The sequence below is a fragment of the Epargyreus clarus genome, unplaced genomic scaffold (genome assembly GCF_041222505.1).
Source record: "Epargyreus clarus isolate Ecla_fem2 unplaced genomic scaffold, WU_Ecla_fem_2.2 ptg000016l, whole genome shotgun sequence".
NCBI lineage: Eukaryota > Metazoa > Arthropoda > Insecta > Lepidoptera > Hesperiidae > Epargyreus > Epargyreus clarus.
The window spans coordinates 927333-938026 of NW_027332224.1; the positions used below are offsets into that span (position 1 = coordinate 927333).

A 10694-nucleotide genomic window follows, 5' to 3' on the forward strand; every position below is an offset into this window, starting at 1 on the left:
ACAGGGCCAATCCCGTACGTCTACCCACAAGGTCCTCCTGATGGTGGTAGGGGCAATATTTTTATTCATATTATATTTAATTAACTATTTATTTACCATGATATTTCGTTAAGTGTTTTAAAAAGTAAAAGATGATTTTATAGTCAAAAGTATATATTTGGAAATACAATGATGTAAGTGCAAATACAATACACTCGAGACAAATGCATTACAATCAGGCGACTTTCCTTCAGCTCCCTCTCACCCGACAGCGTTACTGCTACCGTCTGGCAGACGTTCCAGTAAACACGAGTCGATGTTGCATTGGATAGTTTGGCACTGTTTAAAGTTTTTTTGTATGCCAGATTGCACTTACGTCATTATAATTCTAAAGGAGATATTGTCACATTCAAATTAGAATATTTATTAAATTTAACATGATGTCAAATAAACTGCATAAAAATGATAAAATTAAATAACATTTCAGCTTACGAGAATAAATCTCCACAGGAAGAATGTAGACGTAATATTTTTTTAATATTTTATTGTTTTCGTGTCTCTTAATAATTTTAATTATTTTTACAATACTAAAGTAAATGTAATGTAAATGAAATTAAATATAATCTAAAATTTTAATAATAATAATATTAAACTTTTTAAAATAAGTAATTTCATTTAATTGAATTTAACATTTTATCAGATGGACTGCAAACCTATTGATTGCGTCTATTATAGAGAATTATATTACAGGTCCTATCCCGTATGTCTACCCGCAAGGCCCTCCTGAAGGCGGTAGGGGCAATATTATTAATTATTCTATTTAACTATTTATTTGAAAATAATAAGTGATATTTAATTAATAAATTATAAGTACTTACTATTTAATCAAAGTTATACAATATACTGCCAAAGTCTAATTCCAATGTTAATTAAATTGAACATAATGTCAGTTCAACTGCATGCATTTGTTGTTTATATCATAAACTAACGTTTCAGCTTATGAGAACGACAGGTGCTCCCAAGGAGGAAATAGACGTAATATTTTTATAAATTTATTTAATTAATTATGATTATCATATGGCCTGCAATTCGTTTAGTTGTTCTACCATATAACTTTACATTACACAGGGCCAATCCCGTACGTCTACCCACAAGGTCCTCCTGATGGTGGTAGGGGCAATATTTTTATTCATATTATATTTAATTAACTATTTATTTACCATGATATTTCGTTAAGTGTTTTAAAAAGTAAAAGATGATTTTATAGTCAAAAGTAAATCTTTGGAAATACAATGATGTAAGTGCAAATATAATACACTCGAGACAAATGCATTAGAATCAGGCGACTTTCCTTCAGCTCCCTCTCACCCGACAGCGTTACTGCTACCGTCTGGCAGAGGTTCCAGTAAACACGAGTCAATGTTGCATTGGATAGTTTGGCAATGTTTAAAGTTTTTTTGTATGCCAGATTGCACTTACGTCATTATAATTCTAAAAGAGATATTGTCACATTCAAATTAGAATATTTATTAAATTTAACATAATGTTAAATAAACTGCATAAAAATGATTAAATTAAATAACATTTCAGCTTACGAGAATAAGTCTCCACAAGAAGAATGTAGACGTAATATTTTTTAAATATTTTATTGTTTTCGTATCTCTTAATAATTTTAATTATTTTTACAATACTAAAGTAAATGTAATGTAAATGAAATTAAATATAATCTAAAATTTTAATAATAATAATATTAAACTTTTTAAAATAAGTAATTTCATTTAATTGAATTTAACATTGTATCAGAAGGACTGCAAACCTATTGATTGCTTCTATTATAGAGAATTATATTACAGGTCCTATCCCGTATGTCTACCCGCAAGGCCCTCCTGAAGGCGGTAGGGGCAATATTATTAATTATTCTATTTAACTATTTATTTGAAAATAATAAGTGATATTTAATTAATAAATTATAAGTACTTACTATTTAATCAAAGTTATACAATATACTGCCAAAGTCTAATTCCAATGTTAATTAAATTGAATATAATGTCAGTTCAACTGCATGCATTTGTTGTTTATATCATAAACTAACGTTTCAGCTTATGAGAACGACAGGTGCTCCCAAGGAGGAAATAGACGTAATATTTTTATAAATTTATTTAATTAATTATGATTATCATATGGCCTGCAATTCGTTTAGTTGTTCTACCATACTTCTTTACATTATACAGGACCAATCCCGTATGTCTACCCACAAGGCCCTCCTGACGGTGGTAAGGGCAACAATATTTTCTAAAGCATATCACATTTGACACATTGACGACCTGCGTGGCGGAGCTGTTACTATTCCTGCGCGCAGAGGATCCTGGGGTCGATCCCCTGCCAGACTGATATCTAAATGATGAAGTTAGATTTCTGATTCTGGGTCTGGGCGTTTACGTATTTTGTCTATACGTGTGTCTATGGCACCCACGATACATGAAATCCTAGTGAGGGACTGTGAGAAAAACAATTGTTTATTTAGTAAATTTCAGATAATTAATTATATATTAAACACAAACTTACAATATTTCATTAGACCTGGGTATTTCTGCAATTTATGCATTTCAGACTTTATACCAGCCACCTTGGGAGATGAAGAGGATGTACCAGTGTGTCAATACTAAACGCGTCCCACACCAGGCATATTTTCTCCTGAAAATTAGATTTAAATTACGAAGTTACTCTCATCATGGTATCATTCGGTTATAATTCGGGTAGTTAAAAAGTGTTAAAGATGTAAAAGTGTAAAGAAGTGCAAAAGTTTCAAACTATCCAAAGCAACTCTCATGTACTTACCGTAAATTTTGCTATATAGAAATTGTGTTAATGTCGAATTGAGAGGAAAATTAACACAACACGCACTGATTCAAATGTATTTTTCTAGAGCTTATTGTATTTGCACTAAATGTGTATCCAATGACACAATACAATTAGTATGTTAATTCAATTTAACATTATGGCAGATCAACTACAGGAAATATGATATCAATTATATAAATAAAATTTCAGATTACAGAGAAAAGAGGTCCCCACAAGAAGAAGAACCGAACCCAGACGACGGTAGAGTATTTTTTAGATAATAATTTAATTTCATTTGACATTATTTAATGTTATTTAATATTAATTTATATTATGCCTATTAATTCTTCCCATTATTACTCCATTGCTGGGCAGGTCTCCTCTCAAAATGAGAAGGATTAGGCCATAGTCCACCGCGCTGGCCAAGTGCGTATTGGTAGACCTCACACACGTTTGTTTTTTTTTTTTATATAAATCTCTAAGGTATGTAGGTTTCCTCACGATGTTTTCCTTCACCGTTTTAAGCAGGTGATAATTAATTTATAACCCCTCGGCCACTTCAACCCCTCGTTCGAGAGGCCGAGGTTCTAAATCATTAGGCTATCATTGCTTTTTAACTAACTAACTTTTATGACTAACTCTTCTATTAAATATTCTATCAGGTGATGGCTGGCAAGGAGGTCCTCCGGATGAATTAAAGAGTAATATTATTAAAATACATAATAAAAATGTAAAATATGAAACAAATATGAAATTAATTTAATTTAACATAATGTCAGATGAACTACATGACATGTTTCAGATGACCTGCATTTTTTATAATATAGGAGTAGCTGACGAGCATGCAGTCCATCTGATGGTAAGTGACTACTGCCGCCCACGTATATCTGTAATCAACCCCAGGTAGAATTAGATATCTACCTGAGGTCGGCCACAGATGCGCCGTTACTCCTGAGGTTGGTTGGCTGGAACGCCTCGAAAAAATATCTCTCCCTTACCACACCCTTCTAACCAGAACACAGAAGCGTATACTACTGTTATGAAGCAGAAACAGGTGTGGCGGTGGTGCCGCTGGAGTCGAACCACAAAAGGTTTACCTTCAGAATTGCTTATTTTTTATTTCTATTAAGTAAATTAATATTTTAGTTGGTACGCATTTCGCTCAACGAATTGCTATAGCTATTCATAGAGGAAATACTGCCAGCACCTTGGGAACCCTGTCCAAAGACAGTGAACGTGATATTTTTTTAGAATAGTGTTTTTATTTTTATAAATTTGTTTTTTTTATATGTACAATGTACATATTGTAATAAGTATTTATTAGTATATAGTTTAATATTTTAATGGAATTAGTGATTAAATTAATGTTTTATTTGTATACGAAAGTTATAGAGACATCGCCAAACTACTAGTCCGCTTTGAAGTTGTTGTAAGCAGGTATAGTCATACAATTTGCTATGGCGAAGCGATTCATTTCTATATTCAGAATATTAGCAGTTTTACGTGGCCTATACCTGTTAAAATAGTATCGAATAATTTGTGAAAAATCTAAAAAAATGATGTTTCAGAGGATCGGTTATGGAGGTATCTACAACAACACTCTCGCGGTGGTAGAGGTATTCTAAATATCTGTCCTAATTATAACTTTTAAGTTATTTTCCATGAATGATATTTAGTATTAAGTTTTCATGACTACTTATTTTAAATATAACAATATTTCAGGACATTACAGGCAAGAGAGTTCCCGAGGTAGGTGTTGATTTAAATTCACATTAAAACACATATCCTAATAGTGATTTATTAATTACACTGTAAATTATATCTAACTAATTCAAATTTAATAATACTTATTATTTATTTATTTAAAATTTATTGCATCACCTCTAAAAAGAAATGTACAAAAGGGCAAACATAATGCCTGATGGCATTCTCTATCAGTCAACCCTGAGCTGATATAGAGAATTTGCAGCAGGTGTGTACAAAGTAATAAAAAGCGACAAACAATAAAAAAAAAACAGCAGATATATAATTAAATAAATACCATTTATCATATATATAATTAAATAAATAAACACAAATAAATAATACTTATTACAACTTAATTATTACCAAAAATATGTATTATTCAATTGTTTATTTAAGAAATTTATTTATAAAATAAATTATTGACTTTTGCTAAATAAAAATTAAGTTAACATTATATCAGTTAGACTGCAAGCCTTTTTTATTATTTCGATTATTGTTGTTCTGTTAAATATATAATTTATATTTTTATTGGGGAGCACTCGAGTTGGAGCCAGAAATTATCCGCTCAGAAGTGGCAGATGCTCTAAAGCGACTAAAACCAATGAAGGCACCAGGGCCAGACGATATTACAGCGGAGGTCCTCATAGCTCTAGGTGAGAAAGGAGTAAGCATCTTGCACATGATTTGCAAATCCATCTGGCGCACCGGCGTATGGCCTAATGACTGGACAAAATCTATAATCATACCCCTACACAAAAAGGGAGCAACAACGAAATGTGACAACTACAGGACACTCTCTCTTATATCCCACGCCAGCAAAATCCTCTTGCACATTGTGAATAATCGCCTTCGCTACTACCTAGATTGGCAGATTCCACAGGAGCAAGCAGGATTTGTGAAGGGCAGAGGGACGCGCGAACAAATCCTGAACGTGAGACAGATCATAGAGAAGGCATACGAATTTGACACACCGGTGATATTATGCTTCGTCGATTATAGCAAGGCCTTTGATTGCGTAAACTGGCAACATCTATGGCGGGTACTTGGCGAGCTAGGCGTGCCACGACATCTTACAGCACTCCTCCAAACTCTGTACTACAACAGCCAAGGAGCCGTCAGAGTGGAAAAATGCTTGTCGAAACCCTCCAGTTTTGAAAAAGGTGTTCGTCAGGGCTGCATCTTATCTCCGATCCTCTTCAATGCATATGGAGAGTACATCATCCGTAAATCTTGTGATGACTGGGACGGTGGTGTCAGCGTGGGCGGGGTGAAAGTATCAAATCTCCGTTATGCAGACGACACGACCCTTCTCGCTGCAAATGAAGAGGAGCTAAAGACCATCTTGGAGAGGATAGAGCGAGTTAGCAACGACCTAGGCCTATCTATAAACAGATCCAAAACCAAAATCTTGGTGGTTGATCGCTTCAACAAACTACAACTCAGCGATACACTCAATTTAGAGGTAGTTGACAGTTTCACATACTTGGGATCAACCATCAGCAACAATGGATCCTGCGAAACAGAAGTGCGAAGACGCATAGGCATGTCCAAAAATGCCATGACACAATTGAAGCGAATCTGGAAGGACAGAAGCGTCTCACTTAAAACGAAACAAAGGCTGGTTCGCACTTTAGTGTTCTCCATATTTCTGTATGGCGCAGAATCTTGGACTCTCAGGACAGCAGACAGACGTCGCATTGATGCGTTTGAAATGTGGTGCTGGAGAAGAATGCTACGCATCCCTTGGACAGCCTACAGAACAAACGCATCCATACTGAAACAACTCGAAATAAAGACCAGGCTGTCCACTACGTGTCTTCAGAGGATCCTACAATATTTCGGTCACATCTCAAGGAAGCAAGGAGATAATCTCGAAAAGCTGATTGTGACCGGAAAAGTAGAAGGAAAAAGACCTCGTGGTCGCAGCCCTATGCGATGGTCAGACCAGATTCGCGCTGCCCTTGAGTCAAAAAAGCTGTACGATGCTCTGCACACTGCTGAGGACAGAGCCCAGTGGCGCAATATTGTGCACTCAAGTGCAATTCATGGAGGAGGTCACGACCCTCAGTAATGAGGAATACGAAGCAAGGAGGAGGATATTTTTATTGAGTGTTTCAAAATTAAAATATTATACAATTTAATTGATTATAAAAATAAATAGTAATTCGATTATTATTTTTTATTAATAAAATCTTTATTTAATACTTTAGCTCAATTGAAATAGCATCAAATAAACTGAATGCCTCTTAATTTTGACAGTTATTTTATATTTTCTTTATAATTAATTATTATTTCAGCACCCACAAGACCAGCAGGTTCGTCATCTGGTGGAGGTATGAATTGATTTTCCACACAAGTTCAAGCCCTTTTATTTTTAAATTTTACAGTTTTTAATATTTAAAAGAAATAGTTAAAAATATATACAAATTATTCCTAATTTACATTATTACTACATTTAACATATAAATATATACTTTCAATAATTTCTATATATTTTGAACTATTTTTGTAATTTTTAATCGTTGGCTATGGAAATAAAATAAATAAAAAAACTGAAATATTATACAAATTAACATATAAATAAATAATTACAAATATTTATGTTATATTTTTTTAATATGTTGCAATTGAGTATACCATTTAACAATTTCATTTAATTTAACATAATATCAGATTGACTGCAGGCATGTTTTTTCTTTCAAGTAATATAAAATTTCAGGATCATCCCAACAAGAAAGCCCTGAACAACGTAAGTGAATAAAATAATAGTAATATTTAATAAAATATAATATTCGAATTTTTTTTTTGTGTTAATCTTAGTAGTTTTAGTTTTAATATTGTTTAATTGTTTTTTTAAATTGTATTTTAATAACATAAATAATAAACATCAGTTATTTAGTGTAAATAAACTTACATTAACATTCGATTATCTTAAATCTGGGGGCACGGCAGAGGCCCCCCAAGTCGAGCAAATTATTATTTTAATATACAGCTACTTTCAGCATTTTAAAAGTAATTGTTTTTCAGTTTAATTTATTTTTCGAAAATTATTTTAGAACTCATCAGCTGTCTAACGCCACGTTACGGAGATTCACCCTCATTAAGGGGTAGGTTAATTAAATAATATATTTGTTTGTTGATATTGTTTAAAACACATACCAATATTGCGATCTTATAATAAAATATAATAATTAATAAATTAATAATTGATAAATTTTAAATTGATTAAATGTTTAAAAAAGAATATATACATTTAAAATTTAAAAAGTAGTTATAAAATAATTAAGTACCACATTTTATCAATATTTTTTAAATGTCAAATATTGTTAATTTTTATTTTTTTATTTTAGGTGTAATTATGTGTTTGCTCACAAGAGAAAATTAAATCGACGAGGTATTTATTTACTATTTCTTGTTATAAAGTAAGTGCTTATTTTGATTTAATTATATAAGGAAGTGTTAGAACACTTTGTAGTTATACTCCGGAATCGCCACCTACAACTAACTGCTGTGTTCTGTACCCTTACCATGAGTTTTCAAAACATCCCACAATTTTACGTTACTTTTACTCCATTCATTATTCTGTTCCGTTTGCTTCAGTAGACTGAGTAAACGTAACAATAAGTAAGTGCTCAAGTCTTTTTGTCTGCCTCACATGTTCGATGTTCAAAATATAGAGACAAAACATAAACGCCATTTTGCCAATTTAGACATATAATGTTACGTTACTGACACTATAGTTCTGATACAATCCACTAGGGGCGCTGATTGGAATTTGTATGGACAAATACGTAAACAAATACCAAAACAGTCATATTTGTCAAAACGTAAAAACTCATAGTAAGGGTACTGGTTTGAAGTGTGTGGTAAGGGAGACACACAAGGCGTTGCAACTTAGTCCTCAGGGCATTAGACGGTGACCGACCTCAGATAGAAAGAATATTTATTTGTATTGTTAATTACATTATACTACATTTAAATCGTCTATTCGTTTGAATTTAGGCCTCTCATGTTGATAGTTTTACGTTTAAATTCAAAGCACATTTAGGTTTTCAAAGTTATGTAAGTTAAATTAACATTTCCTTGCTTTTAGAATGAAAGACACCATTATGAGGTAACCTAGATGAGAATAAAAACATCAAATATAAACTATGGTCTAAACGTTTTAATTTCAAAAGCAATAAGACAATAATAATAATGATTATTTCGTAAGATTTAATATATTTTTGATATTTTACAGATAACCTCAGTGTCCCCGACCCGGCATCGAACTAGCTACCGCAATGGACCCACGTTAAAATAAGCATCAAGATAAAAGTTCAAACATAGTGCCACTAATAGTCCAGATCTAAATTTTATGCAATCAAAGTTTTAAGCTTTTTAATAGTAGTCGAAATATGAGGCGTTTAAACTTAGTCTTCTCCCGTAGTAAATCTATGAAAGTAAGACTACTAAGAACTTCTAAATTAAGAAAATGAGGCGTTCTAACTTAGTCCTTCTCGGTGATTCAAAGGTTGGCGTGCCAACGTAGTTTTCTAAAGTCAGTTATTCTCTGCTAGATAGTATTATTAGGAACATGAAGCGTTCCAATTTAGTTTGGTACAGCTTGCATGATCATTTCGTAACATATTTATAACGTTTGGAATATTTATAATTTGGATTATTTTGTGGTCTGTGAAATAAAGATATTTGAACTTGTTTTTGTGTTTTTTTTTTTACTTTTATGTCAAAGAAATGGCAAACGAGCTGATTCACCTAATGTAAAATATAAAGTCATAGGAACATATAAACACAACACAGGCAGAACCAGGGAAGAGGCTCTTTAGTCCCCCTCCTTCCCCACCCACATCCAGAATTGTGTATATAAGTCCATGCGCAAAATTTTATTTCTTTTGCCTACTTTTTTGTCGACTACTATGGATAACAACACTTGCTTTGTGTTCAGTATTTAGAACTGGTCGAAATACTGATTATAAATAAAAGGAGTAAATTCAAAATTTAAAAGGTTGACGTTTCTGTCATAACACACATTATACGGACAGTCGGTATTCAGATTTCGTCACGGGACGTATCTAATTATAATATAGTATATTACGGGGGTCCTGGGGACCTATTTGGAAGTCGCGAGTGTGTGTGCATCACGGTCGATCGGTCGCCGAAGGGAGCACCGCACAACTCTACGGTATTTATACATATATTCATCTACATTATTGTTTCTAGCGCACAAGGGTTCCAAATTATATTTCGGATTAGAAACCAGCAACCTAAAACTTTACACTTTGATAATCAACAGAAATTTAAATCATTTTCTTACACTTTTTTGCCTTTGATGAAAATTATTTTGTTGATTAGCATTTAAGATCGCCAGAAAACAAAATTTTGATTACTTTTCGGTTTTTTATATCAAAACAATATCGCTGCTTTATATCAAAACAAAACTATTGCCAAGTTATCGTGTTTATCGAATCTCATATTTTAATATTTATTTATGAAAATGTTTCATTTCAGTAGCTGTGTAAATCAATTTAGTTCATACGCGTTATCATTTGTTGCATTTAGATGCAACAAATGATAACGCAAACCGTAAGCCTTCTAATTGCATATGTAGCATTCCTACATATGCAATTAGAAGGCTTACGGTTTTTTTACTATTTTTTATAATTTAGGCGTAGGGGACGAGCCTGCAGTCCACTTGATGGTAAGCGGCTACTGCCACCCCAACCCCCAGAGAGGATTAGTTATTATTATTATAGGTATCTAAGAACTAAGCTGGAAAGCCTCGGAAAAGTTGTCTCCCTTACCACACCCTTCAAACTGGAACACAACAGCGCCTAACACTGCTGTTATTATGTAGAAATAGGTGCGGCGGTACCGCCGGAGTCGAACCACAAAGGGTTCTGCCACTTTCAATACCAACCTATCACTATACTATTGATGTGTCTCCTCTAGATTAAAAAGGTTTACGCCATATCCTCCGCGACGGCCCAGTGTGAATTAGTAGAATCCTTATGCCTTTGAAGGTGTGATTCCAAAAATATGACTTACAGCTAATATAACTATAATACTCTTTTAAGTGTATTTATTTATTCAAGGTTGTAGCTTTGAATAATATTTCATCATATAAAAAA

At 32.9% G+C, this 10694-nt stretch overlaps 1 long non-coding RNA gene across 1 annotated transcript; it reads left to right on the top strand.

Annotated features, from left to right (window-relative positions):
* The first annotated feature begins 7285 nt into the window (after positions 1 to 7285).
* On the top strand, positions 7286 to 8960 carry LOC140748693 (uncharacterized). Its single transcript, XR_012102967.1, has 4 exons — positions 7286 to 7315; positions 7623 to 7673; positions 7917 to 7960; positions 8807 to 8960. It is a non-coding gene; the product is annotated as an uncharacterized LOC140748693 (long non-coding RNA).
* Positions 8961 to 10694: the final 1734 nt, after the last annotated feature.